Raw genomic sequence first — 12,622 nt, 5'->3', positions numbered from 1 at the left:
CAGAATGGATGGAAAAATCTGCTAGGACAAGATGCTGCTCTGAAAATTTGGAGGTATGTAACAAAATGAAGGTTTCCCTAAAGCGGAAGAGTTCAACCATCCTGTAGAAAAGCAATTTCTGGTGCACTAAAATATACTAAGTGATGATAATTTAGACTTACTGGCAACAACAGAAAAAATATAATATAGCAATGGTCAAAGAAATAGTCTTGAAAGTGGGTGACTCTTTGATAAGGTTTCCTGGGATAGTTCTATGCCATCTTTGCCTTCCTGACCCTGTTCTCTTGCCAAAACATGTATTTAGGAAATGACAAAAAAAAAAAAAAAAAAAAAAAAAAAAAGCCTCAAAAGATCTTGACCACCACTCACTGCCAGAGTTTCATGTGGAGGAAAAAAAGACAACACCAGGACAGAACCAAAAGCATTACTAAAAATGATCAAGTCCTAATAAAGAAATTAACATTATTTATTTGTTGTTGCATTATTTTATGTTATAGGGTAGTAAATCAAGGTAATGCCTTTATATAGTTCTTTGAGGTCTTTTAAAACCTTTCCTCACATGTTATGAAATATTATTCCAAATATTATTAACTGCATTTTACATATGACAAAACTGAGCCCTAGCAGAATACTTTTTCAAGGTCACAATTGGTAAGTAGCAGGGAAGAGACTTGAGCCTAAATTTCTGACTTTTATTCAACTATTCTTTCTTCTTGGCTATAGTACCTCTCACCATATCTTGGAAAGATAAAATATACTTGGATTTTAGCAACATATGACAATTTATGTAATTGCCACTATGTAAAGAGGATAGAGAGATATAAGCTAATTGATGGTCCAATTATATAAATTTCAGAACCAGAGATGATATAATGGTAGATGGCAACTTGGAAGGAGGTCATCATAGGAGTATCAAAGACACCTGAACTTCCCTTGCACCATTCAATATTTTTATCAATGACTTTTATGAAAGCATAGATAGCATGAATGTGAAAGTAATGGATGCAACAGAATGATGGGGGACAGTGGACATTTAATATGATATAAGGTGTAAAAATAATACATATAAAAAACAAAAAAAATTTAAATAATCCATATAGGCTAGAATAATGAGGCACATCTAGTAAAGAGGATATCTATATTTAATATTTTTATTTATTATCTGCTATATGGAGTAGAATGAAGTTAAATATTTAAAGTGACTTTTTTTAGAAGAGGAACTACCTTTGTCCTACTTATGTAATACAATCCAATTCAACAAGTACTTATTGTTTCACATACAGAGATGCAAAATCAAAACTATATATAAACATATGTATGTATATCTATATTTATACATAGATATATATTCTCTGCTTTCAAGGAGTTTATCGTCTACTGGGCAAATATAATGTGCACAAATACTATGTACTTAATAATTTGAACAGGATAAAAAGAATAGCAACCACCAAAAATTGAAGGAAAGCTTCCCATAAGAGATGACCCATAAGTTTAGTCTTGGAAGATGCTAGGAATCATAAGAAGTGATACTAAAGAGTGAGTACATTCAGGGTATTAGACACAGTCTGTGCAAACACAGGGAAAACCAAATATATCTATTTGGGTGGGATACAATGTAGAGTATGGGAAGAGGGTATCTTTTCCCTCTTTTCTTTTTGAATCTCTGTTTTGCTTCAAGACTTAGCTCTAATGCTATCTTATTAAAAAGGACTTCCCCAATCTTTGCAATACCTTCCTTCATAACATTTCTTTGTTTCTACTTTATAAGTATCTTATATATACCTATTTTCATATATGTTGTCTCTCCATTACCAGATTCTTAAGAGCAAGCACTTTTTTAAGAACCAGTCATTCCAAAAGAGAGACAAATACAGGGAAGCAACATCTGCAGAGAGATAGAGTCAGAGAGGGAGACAGAATTTACAAACAAACAAATAAACAACAACAACAACAACAACAAAAACAGCTTAAAGATGACCACTAGTCCTCCAATTGGCAGATGGCAAAACTGACATTTGAATTTCCAAAATCACACAGCTAGCCAATGGCTAGACATAAACTTGATGAAAATTAAGAATGGGTCCTTGTATTTGTCAATTATGAATCTATTTTGTATACCAGAAATTGCAAGATAAAATAGCATTGTGTATAAAGAAGTGACCTACCTCAAACACAAGAAGTTGTTGTTTGTCCTGCATTCTTGAAGAGGAATATGACGTTAGGGAGGTGATACCAAGACATGCAAGTGAATTGGATTTGAGCAAGGGAGGGCTGGGCAAGGTCACCTGCCTCACTTTCCTTTCCAGAACCATCTGGGTCCAGTGGCCAGATATAGATCAAGAAGACTGGATGGCCCTCAAGGTTTAACCTCTAATTTATACTGACTAAATACAATCACAGTGTTGGTAAAGTCACTAGACTATTCAGTGCTCCTACCTCTTAGACTATTAAGTCACAAAAAGTTTGCTAATCTTCATTGACAAAGGTTCCCCACCAGAAATTACTTTTACTCATGAAATTGCTGTTTAAAAAAGTTATTCCAAGAGAGTGGAGTTTCAAGAGAGTAAGTTTAGTGGAGACAGAAGCTGATAATACTAATTTGAAGAATGGTAAAGACATAGGAAAAATGAGTGCTATTCTCATCCTCCTAAAGACATGTTTGAAAGTCCTAGAAATTAAACTAATTCAGGGTTATCATCAGGGTCAAACTCTTTGATTTCATGAGTAACAAGGGAGTTCCCCTGACCTTAAAAGCCTTATTCTTATTCTGATAATTAAGATTTCTTAAACAGTAGACAAACTCATTCTATCTAAAACTTACAAGTGTTTACAATGCAAATACCCTAGGCAAATTTACATCCATTCATTAATCTTAATGAATTTCTGTAAAAATACAAGTATCTGATCAGATTTTTCCTCTTTTAAAGGAAAGAAGGTTGCTGATGGATAAGGTTTGGGAGAGAGACAGATAAAAAGCAATGGATTTAAGTCTAAGGACTGAAGTTCAAATTTGACTTGGGCAAATAGTTTAAGCTCCAAGAAGTATAATGGAGGAATAGGGCAAGGAACAGGGAGCAGGGGATGTAGGGGTGAAGAAGGTGTTACTAGGGCTCAAAATTTATTACCAAACAGAAACTATCAGTTATCTGCACAAACAGATAGACAGTTAAGTAAATGATAGATACATACATAGATAGATAAATAGATGATAAAATAAATAGATATATAGATGAATAAATAAAATGAATCAGTGGAATTATTTAGATAAACTAGATAGAAAAACAATTGGATAGGTTAAAAGTAATATCCAACAAACTCAGGTATTAAAAAAAAAAAACTACCTATGGAGTGACTTCATTTGGCTTGAATTAGAATTTTCATGCTTGGAAAACTTAAAGCACTTTGTTCACAAATGACAAGAGTCTTTGAGAATCTAAATGTAGTCATTCCATATAAGATTTTGAAAGGGGAAGGCTAAATATTTAATAATTCTAAATCAGAAAGAATTCATATACATGTCATATACATGTCAAAAAATGGTAGACAGCCTCATTTTACATACCAAGATTCAGAACTTTGATGGATCTATGATTTCTCTTTCCAATGTTCTATTTTTTGTTTATTTGTTATTGTTTTTCAGTCATGTCTGACTCTTCATGACTCACTTTGGGGTTTAATATTTAGCAGAGATATGGAAGTAGCTTGCCATTTTCTCTTTTAGCTCATTTTACAGATGAAGAAACTGAGGCAACTAGGATGAAGTGACCTGCCCAGGGTCACAAAGCTAGTAAGTGTCTGAGGCCTCATTGGAACTCAGGTCTTAACTAACACCAAATCTGATATTCTATCCACTATGCCATCTAGCAGCCCAATGTTACATATAACCACTAATCTATTGGCTCATGAATGATTACTATGTTCAAGGCACTGGTGGCAAGAAGGCAAATTGAAAAATAGTTTGTTTCTTTTTCTCAGAAAGAGCTTACACTCTATTGTGAGGCCATAATGTGAGATGATGATCATTAACAGCTAAAAGGATTGGACAAGCTTTCCATCAGGAAATGGTCTAGGAGCCCATCTTTGAAAAAAAAGCAAATACTTCCAAGAATCAGAGATCAAGAAGGAATCCATGTCAAGAATGAAGGACAGCCTATGCAAAGAAATGGTGACAAGAGATACTTAATACAGAGAACAGAATTGGGAAAAATGAGCTGCAACAGAGTCTGGCTAAAGAAGAATAATGTGTGTTAAATCTTGAAAGATAAGAGTCTAGAAGAAGTTGTATTTTTCCCTAGAGGCAAAAATGAGTATTTCTAAAACTGGAATGATTCAGTCAGACTTGTCCACTTCTTTGTGGAGAGGAGTTTGTACAAGAGAGAAAGTAGAAGTGGAGAGACCAATTAAAAGCTATTAAACAAGTGATATAAGTGACAAGAATATAAGCTAGGGTGGTAGATAACTATGGGAATAACTATGACAATAAACTATGAGATGCATCAGATGTTGTGAAGGTAGAATTGACAAATTGTGGTAACTGATGGGGGATCAGAGAGGAAAGAGTTAAGGAAGATCCTGAGGTTGCAAAACTGAACTGCTGGAAGAATGTGAGATCTTCAACTCAAGACATTGGGAACATGGGTGAGTTTGAGGTTGAAGATAAAAAACTTGTATGAATTTACAATTCCTGTGGGACACTTAGAGGATATTCAACAGTGTGACAAGTGAGATTTGAAATAAATGAGGAAACAAAGATTCAAACTTCTAAGCATATTGATTTATTAGCAACATATGATAACTGAATAACAAATTGAGACCAGCTTTTACGTTGAACCCTGAATACAGTAAGAGGGATATAAAATATGATCTGGTTTCTATTTGGAGGAAAAGTTAGGGGCTTTCTAAATTAAAGGAGGATAGTGAACAGGTGCAATTCCCCAAAAATAGAAAAAAAAAAAAAAAAAAAAAAAAAAAAAGAAGTGTCCCACTCTCCCCAAGTATTCATATTCAATCAAAGGAAAATTGGAACAATAACTGATTGACCAGTATGGGACCTTTTCAGATAAGATATAGCAGTTACTTACATAATCGTGAGATAACTCTTTGCATTATTTTTTTTTACAACTGATTAGATTTCTAATTAGTTTAGCATGATCTAGGTTCTTAGTTAAAGGTCTCTAAGCAATAGATTGAAGTAGTTCAGCTTTCTAGACACACAGGGCTGGGTTCAAATAATGCAAGAAGCTGCTTTGTGATTGTTTCCACACTTGTAAAATGGAGCTAATAATAGCATGTATTTTTAAAAGTTAAGACAGACAAATACAAAGTTCTTTGTATATTTTAAGGCACTACATGAATCATCATAATTATGATGATCACAATGAAGAAGAGAGTGAGGTAGAGAAGCTGACCATGAGTCAACTACTTAACTCATTGGAAATGAAGGGAAAATGATCTGGAAGCAGGTACACAACTGCCACAAATTGATTTACCTGTATTCATAACTTTTTCATACTGAAAAGCTTGAGCATCAATCATGTTCAAGGAAATCTGCTTCAGATATTCTAAGGGCTTTTTTCAAAAAAAATTTGATTTTAAATAAGTGACAGTGGAGTTCATAGAGTTCATCTACTCTACCCCTTTCAAACAACCCGATTGATCAGTCCCTCTCTCTAGTTTTATATCAATTTAGTGCTATTTTAAAATCTGCTTCTTATGCATGATTCTTTAGTGATAATATGCTAAAATCTAATTATGCTTACCATATTCTTTGGATGACCTGAAACTTTAATTATTCAGAGACAATAGTATTACATGTTTCACAGAAAATAAAACCAATAAGTTGGAGAAATTCTTTGTATTTAAGCAGCTGATGAAGTTATGACATCTAGAAACCTATGAAAAATTGAAATGAATCTATGAAACTCAAGAATTTTTTTAATAAATATATGAACTAAGAAGAGTAAAATTTTCTTTTTTTAAAGAAAAAGAAGTTTATTTTCAAACAGGGCATGTAGGTGACATAGTAGATAGAGCATTGCTTTACAATCAGGAAGACCATATTTAAGAGTTAAAAATCTAGCCTCAAACATTTACTAGCCATGTACAGTCACATAACTCTTTTGCGTTGGTTTCTTCATCCAAAAAATGAGCTGGAGAAGGAAATGGCAAACCCCCTCCACTCTTTTCCAAGAAAACCCCCAAAAGAAGTCATGAAGAAGCAGATATGACTAGAACAACAGAATTTATAATTATGTGAAAAACTGTAATTCCATGTAAAAATCTCCCCTTCCATAGTCTTTCACAATTCCCCTTAATTCTAGTGCTTACACTCTATTGATTATTTTCAATTTATCCTATATTTAGCTTATTCATATATTGTTTACATACTGTACCCTCTATTGGAATGTGAGCTTCTTGAGAGCAGGGGATATCTTTCACCTTTGTTTGTAATTTTAGTGTTTAATACAGTGCAAGGCAATTAGGGGACACTTAATAAATGTTTACTGACTGAAAACCTTTATCAATAGAAAAATATAAATTCAAAACTTTAGGTTTTTAGCAACTCAAATTAGCAAAGATGAAAAAATCAATGTTAGAAGATATATGGAAAAAACAAGCACAATAATTAATTTCTTATGAATTATAAATGGGTTCTATCACTCTAAAAACACTTTAGAATTATATAAAATATTAAATTATTGATACTCTTATTGCAATAAATAAAAATTGAAGTCCATATGTTTTACAAACTATAGTAATAGTTAACTAGTGTTTACATAGAAACTTCATGAACTTTGTGCAAATTTGAAAGAATTCTAATACTATCAGGTTAAAATACCTCAAGAGATGTTAATTTTAACAAGAAAAAATACCCATATTTGGAAAAACACCATATGTGTCTATATATATGCATACATATGTATATATAGAAAGATATATATATATATGCATAACATACATATATATCCATACTACTATTATATATAATAGTAAAAAAAATTAAAAAATAGGTACCTGAAATATTAAAAAAAAAAAAATAGATACCTGAGAATTGAGAAGATAATTGAGAAGTGGTTGAATAAATTGTTAGATGTGAATAGATGTTATTCACAATACTATTTCACTATAAGGATTGAGGAATATGAAGAATTCTGGATTTTTGCAATACTTTTAAAATTTGCTCCCTTCTCTAGAGATTATGACATTGTCATTAGTATATCACTGTAGGTTAGGCCCTTATTACCCTATATGTGTATTAATTCCATAACCTGATGAGTCTGTCTGCCCTAAGTGTCTCTATTTCAATCCATCCTCTATTCAGCCACTAAAGTGATTTTTTTTTTTAAGTCAGGCCCAGCCTAAAAAAAACAAAACAAAACAAAAAAAAAAACACCAGTGCTTCTCTATATACTTCAGTATCAGATAAAAAAAATGTTTTGTTTGACATTTAAAGCTCTTCATAATCTAGCCCCTGTTTACCTTTCTTCTTACATCTTATTCCCTGATACTTATAGATAACACTGTCCTTTTCTCTGTTCCATGATCTACATTCCCTTTCTCATCTCCACACATTTTCTCTGGGTGTCTCCCCTATCTGGATCGGTATCACTTGTCTGTTGTGACTACTTGCCTCACTAGTATCCTTTAAATCTCAGTTAAAATCCCACCTTCTACAGAAAGTCTTCTTCAATCCTTGATCCTGGTGTCTTCCTTCAGTTAATCATATCCTATTTATTACTTACATAGCTTGTTTTCTCCATATTTATTTGTATGTTGTTTCTCCATTGGAGTACAAATTCTTGAGGTCAGAAACTATCTTCTGCTTCTTTTTATATTTTCAGCACTTAGGATAATAATGGAACATAAATTCTTAATAAATGTTTATTGATAGATTGTTGATTGATTGATGTATCTGACTATATGAAAAATGTATATGAAGTATTTTACAATATAGTAATCATAACCTAAATAATAATATTCCCAATAATCAAAATAATATGAGTAAAAACAACACTAAAAGAGAAACTCAGGTCAAAAATAACAAACATTATTTATATCATATCATTAAATTTAAGTCATGTCTGTTTTTATTAATATTTAGTAACTTCAAAAAATCTAAGGTGACATACTAAGTGTCATTCCCCAAATTAGGTGATTTTATTCATGTATAGATCAAGAAATATACTTTGGAACAGGGAACAGAATAGCATTAGTATTTTCTGGGAAATATTTGCTATATTTAAGAATATTAAAGGTACAACACATTTGCTCACAATAAATCTATGAAAAAACATTGTGTGTGTGTATATGAATGTGTATTAATTTTTCCCCTTCAAGAAATGAGAAATGGAGGTTCAAATAAGTGTAATGACCTTCTCAGGACCAGCTTAAATTCAGATCTCCTGACTCTAAGACCAGGGCTTTTCCCTTCCAACATATGTTGTTTTCTTTTTCTAAAAGCACTTTATAAATAACATGCCGTAACAAGATGTTGTAACTGTTGTTATTCAATTGTTCTGTCTAATTAAATCTTTTGTGACCCCATTGGGAATTTTCTTAGCAAAAAAAAACAAAAAAAAAAACTGGTTTGCCATTTTGTTCCTCCAAATCATTTTATAGATGAGGAAATCAAGGCAAACAGGATTAAGTGATTTAACCAGGATCACACAGCTAGTGACTAAAGTCAAATTTGAACTCAGGAAGATAAATCTTCCTGATTTCAGGCCCAGGTATTCTTATCTGCCATGCCATTTGACTACCACACACACACTTGTGTGTGTGTGTGTGTGTGTGTGTGTGTAATAGTTAATATTGTTTGCGTATAATTACTGATATTGAGTATAATTATGATACAATAAATGACTTAATTTTATGCAAGATTTGGGCATAAATATTATCACTTTGATGTGCTATGTGTAATAGCTTTCAGAAATAATCTTAGAATTAGTGGACAATGTAAAGAAGATCCCTTATGGTCTTTGAGCTTCCTGTGTTGAACATGATGCTCTGGACCTACCCTAAAGCAGAACCAAATCTCTATGGTATCCATAAGTCTGAATATTCATTCCCTCCTATGATACTTCGGAACATATATACCCTAGAGAAGGTACATACAACTCACTCCCTATTTGTGATAGTTAAAAAAGCACATGGAATTCTTTTAAAATTTTACTTTAGACTCAAAATAAGTATAATTTAAAAAAAATAAACTTAAGCAATGCCAAAAATTCTGAGAAATCAACTGAAACATTTTTGACATTAGGGCATCTGTTGATCAAGTGGTTGATTTTTGTCCTTTTTCAAACAGTTGTTTTGGCTTCTTTGAGACTTAGCATAAGTTGCCATATGATCACACTTGTACTAGCTGCTTGTGCTTTTACTACTTATCCTTTTGGAAGTCATTCAGGAAAGTACTCTAACGTGACTGGTAATAAAACCCCTGATACTCTGCTAAGGAAATCAGTTTGGAGACATGATCTTGGGCTATCAGAAGGGAAACTCATTGCTCTGCCTATGGCTTATTGATAACCCACAATTAGATAAAGAAACTTGTGTTGCTTACTCACCGGATCCTTTCAAACATGTCCCTTCTAATGAGGTCAAACTTCACATTATAATTACATAGGCAAGAGGAAAAGAGGCACAAACCGAGGAGCATGTAGGTAGGTATCTTCATTGTGCTCATTAGCTGTCTGTTTAAGCCAGATCATGTAACAGCAAGTTCACCATGCTCAGGTGGTACAGTCTGTGCCCTCAGAGCTGGCAAAGAGAGTGATGGCTTTTGGCAAGATTTTGTATCTCTCATTGTGAAAGTTAATTCAGGCTACTAGTCCTAGACCATTTTTCTTAGGCAAACAGTTTGTGGAGACCCAAAGTTACTTGTTTTTTGGGGGGAGGTCTACTTTAGAACTCTAATATATTGTAGATTAAAGATTTCTTCAGAAGTCCTAAATTAAATGCAGTTTTCTAGGCTTATGCTAGAGTAATCAATCAAGCAATCATCAATTATAGATTAAGTACCTACTATGTTGTAGGTATTGTAATAGACCCTGGAGATATAAATACAAAAAAAAAAAAATAAGACAAGCCTTGTTTTCAAGGATTTACATGAAGAATGGGAAGTACAAGAGCCTAAAAATACAGCAAAATATAAAATGAATGTAAAATATAAAAAAATGAATAAAATAGAAAGAAAACATTTAAAGTAATTCAGAATGGAGAGTACTATCTTTAGAGGGGATTAGAATAGGTTTCTTGCAGAAAATTATGCTTAAGCTGTATTAAAAAAAATTCTCTAAATGGAAGAAAGTAAGGAGGAGATATTTTGTAGGTACAGTATAGGGTCATAGAGGTGGGAGAAGTGTAGTAAGTAAGAATGAGAGAAAAAGAAGTTTGGCTTAGATCACAATGTAAAGGTAAAGTTATGTCCAATGAAGTTAAAATGATAGGTGTGGGTCAGTTTGTATGTGAATTTAAAAGCTAAATAGAGGAATTTATATTTTATCCTAAAGGCAATAGAAAGCTATTGGAGTTGATTGAGTAGAAGAGTGAGATGATAGGATCTAAGCTTAAAGAAAATTACTTTGGCAGCCTTATGGAGGATGAAATGGAGTGGTGAGAGATTTGACTTAAGGAAACCAATTAGAAGGTTGTTGTAATAATCTACATGAGAGGTGATTAAGGCCTGAACTAAAGTGGTACTGTGTGAATGGAGAAAAGGTGTGGCAGTGGAAGTTGCAAGCTTTGGTAATTGGTTGGATATGTGGAATGAAGTCTAATAAGAAGCTAATGATGATATTTGGGAGATGGTAGGGTGTAGTGTTCTGGTTGGTTTTCTGGACGTCTCTGGACCAGCCTTTGTTTCAGTAGAGTAATCACCAGGAGAATAGCCAGGTGTTAACGTCCAAATTCTTTATTGTCTCCTTGCCTGGGGCCGGGGCTAGCTTGGTCTCAATGGAGGAAATGCAGGAGGACAGGCCAGCCACCACAGTGGTGTGAGATGGAATGAATCTCTCTCCTTGACTCCAAGAGCTTGAGCTCCTGGCTCCAGTCCTCTGTCTTCTCCGAGTCTGACCCTGGCTGAGTTTGTCCCAGCTTATATACTCTATTATAATTAGATCATTTGCAGTATACTGAGTATAAACCAATCATTATATCACTAGAGAACCATTATTTGTGGTAAGATTAAATCAATCATACTGTACTAGAGAACTATTAATCACCATGCTAAATAGATAACCATTGTCTTATCAATTCCACTGAATTAGCACCTTCTAAGAATCCTTGTTACAGTAGAGCCCTGGCTATATAAATAGGGAGGTTTGGAAGAAGGGTGCATTGTGAGGAAAGATAATGGTTTCAGTTTTGTAGAAATTAAAGTCAAGATGTTTCTGGCATATCTTAGTTTGAAATATCTCTTGGATAGTTAGTGATGATTTACTACTTAAAAGAGAGACTGGGGTCAAATGTATACATACTCATTTCAATATACCTATTATGTATTTGTACAAAGCGTCCCAAAAGTTTTGGTGTAATTATACATGCATACATGTTGTGCATGTGCAGATACATATGTAATAATTAAATCAATACTGATAAGATCAATGAGAACCAAGAAAGAAAGTATAAAGGGGAAAAGAGAAGAGAGCCTTAGAAAATGTGTATAGTTAGAGTGAATCATATGGATAATGAATCAGCAAAAGAGACTGAAAAAGCATGGTCGTGTAGATAGAGGGAAAACTAAGAAAAAATATTGCCAGCCATCTGAAAAAAACAAATCAAAGAGAAGAGAGGATCCAGGAGCAGAAGGCAGACAAAAATACAAAAGCAACAGAACTGAATCCCAGTGATTGATTCTGAACAACCTTTCCTCAAAATTTTCACAATTATCCAAAGTCAGGTTAAATGCTTCCTTAACCCCAAGTGACATTTTTTCCCATGTAGAGTAGGTCCTGAACTCCTCTTACTTTTGTTCTTACTTTTCTCCATGATTAAAATCATAGATTCCAATGATTACTTAACATCATGGCACTAGTACAGTTCAAAAAGTAATCAAAATATTTAGATACACCAATCATCTGTAATTGATAAGGTAGGAACATGACAGAGCCATGTTATTCATGACAGTTGATTATGGCATATCCATATGGAATCTCTGACTGGTACTTTTAAAGCCAGGAGTGTCTCTGGGACTTACCCTATTCTACAGGGTGAAAACTTGTTTTATTTCAGCCAACTCCAGATGCCCCAATTACATAAGTCTAGATTGAAATTGAGCCACAAAATCTGTTCCACACACCCTGCTGATTAGAAGTCTTGTTTGAAAAGGAGCTGTTGCTATTTGTCCCATGAATAAGGATTCACTCAGAAAGGTTAATCTGTAAAGAATTGGGCAAAACTATGACCTTCTTCACTACTGGGCTAAACTGATAGGATTCACCTTTCTCAAGGTGTATATAGGTTATTATTCCCTTATCTCCAGAATCATCTAAGATGAAATCTACATCAACTCAGATTTAAACATCATAGAAGTGATCTTAAAGTAGCTCGAGACGTTCTTGTATTACCACAATTTTGATTGATTCTAGTGAACTGATTCAGGGAGAAAAAAAAAGAAAGTTTC

Source organism: Sminthopsis crassicaudata, chromosome 1 (genome assembly GCF_048593235.1).
Source record: "Sminthopsis crassicaudata isolate SCR6 chromosome 1, ASM4859323v1, whole genome shotgun sequence".
Lineage (NCBI taxonomy): Eukaryota > Metazoa > Chordata > Mammalia > Dasyuromorphia > Dasyuridae > Sminthopsis > Sminthopsis crassicaudata.
Note: the sequence above shows the minus strand (reverse complement) of the source record.